This window comes from Arachis duranensis, chromosome 2 (genome assembly GCF_000817695.3).
Source record: "Arachis duranensis cultivar V14167 chromosome 2, aradu.V14167.gnm2.J7QH, whole genome shotgun sequence".
NCBI lineage: Eukaryota > Viridiplantae > Streptophyta > Magnoliopsida > Fabales > Fabaceae > Arachis > Arachis duranensis.
Genome location: NC_029773.3, coordinates 19,689,594 through 19,690,841, shown reverse-complemented (window position 1 = coordinate 19,690,841; position 1,248 = coordinate 19,689,594). Strand labels below are relative to the sequence as shown.

The 1,248-nt window shown below is 40.1% G+C and overlaps 1 non-coding gene across 1 annotated transcript; it reads right to left on the bottom strand.

Annotated features, from left to right (window-relative positions):
- Positions 1-390: 390 nt before the first annotated feature.
- LOC127745299 (small nucleolar RNA R71) lies at positions 391-494 on the bottom strand. Its single transcript, XR_008006496.1, has one exon. It is a non-coding gene; the product is annotated as a small nucleolar RNA R71 (small nucleolar RNA).
- Between the last annotated feature and the right edge of the window lie 754 nt (positions 495-1,248).

The window sequence follows — 1,248 nt, the reverse complement described above, 5'->3', positions numbered from 1 at the left end:
GAACCCAACAACAATAATGCAAGGAGGATGCTTGGTGATTTTACTAAACCAACTTCCAAATTTGATGGAAGAAGCATCTCCATTCCTGCCATTGGAGCCAATAACTTTGAGCTGAAGCCTCAGCTAGTTGCCTTAATGCAACAAAACTGCAAATTTTATGGACTTCCATCTGAAGATCCTTATCAGTTTTTAACTGAGTTCTTGCAGATCTGTGAGACTGTAAAGACGAATGGAGTTGATCCTGAAGTCTACAGACTCATGCTTTTCCCTTTTGCTGTAAGAGACAGAGCTAGAACATGGTTGGACTCACAACCTAAAGATAGTCTGGACTCCTGGGATAAGCTGGTCACGGCCTTCTTGGATAAATTCTTTCCTCCTCAAAGGTAGAGCAAGTTTAGATTGGATGTTCAGACCTTCAAGCAAAAAGATGGTGAATTCCTCTGTGAAGCTTGGGAAAGATACAAGCAGCTGACCAAAAGATGTCCATCTGACATGTTTTTAGAATGGACAATATTAGATATATTCTATTATAGTCTATCTGAATTTTCAAAAATGTCATTGGACCATTCTGCAGGTGGATCAATTCACCTAAAGAAAACACCTGCAGAAGCTCAAGAACTTATTGACATGGTTGCAAACAACCAATTCATGTACACTTCTAAGAGGAATTCAGTGAATAATGGGATACCTCAGAAGAAAGGAGTTCTTGAAATTGATGCTCTGAATGCCATATTGGCTCAGAACAAAGTGTTGACTCAACAAGTCAACATGATCTCTCAAAGTCTGAATGGATGGCAAAATGCATCCAACAGTACTAAAGAGGCAGCTTTTGAAGAAGCTTATGATCCTGAGAACCCTGCCATGGCAGAGGTTAATTACATGGGTGAACCTTATGGAAACACCTATAATTCATCATGGAGAAATCATCCAAATTTCTCATGGAAGGATCAATCAAAGCCTCAACAAGGCTTTAACAATGGTGGACGCAATAGGCTGAGCAATAGCAAGCCTTTTCCATCATCTTCTCAGCAACAGACAGAGAATTTTGAACAAAACACTTCTAATTTAGCCAATCTAGTCTCTGATCTGTCAAATGCCACTTTCAGTTTCATGAGTGAAACAAGATCCTCCATCAGAAATCTGGAGGCATAAGTGGGCCAGCTGAGTAAGAAAGTCATTGAAACACCTCCCAGTATTCTCCCAAGCAATACAGAAGAGAATCCAAAAGGAGAATGCAAGGCCATTGAT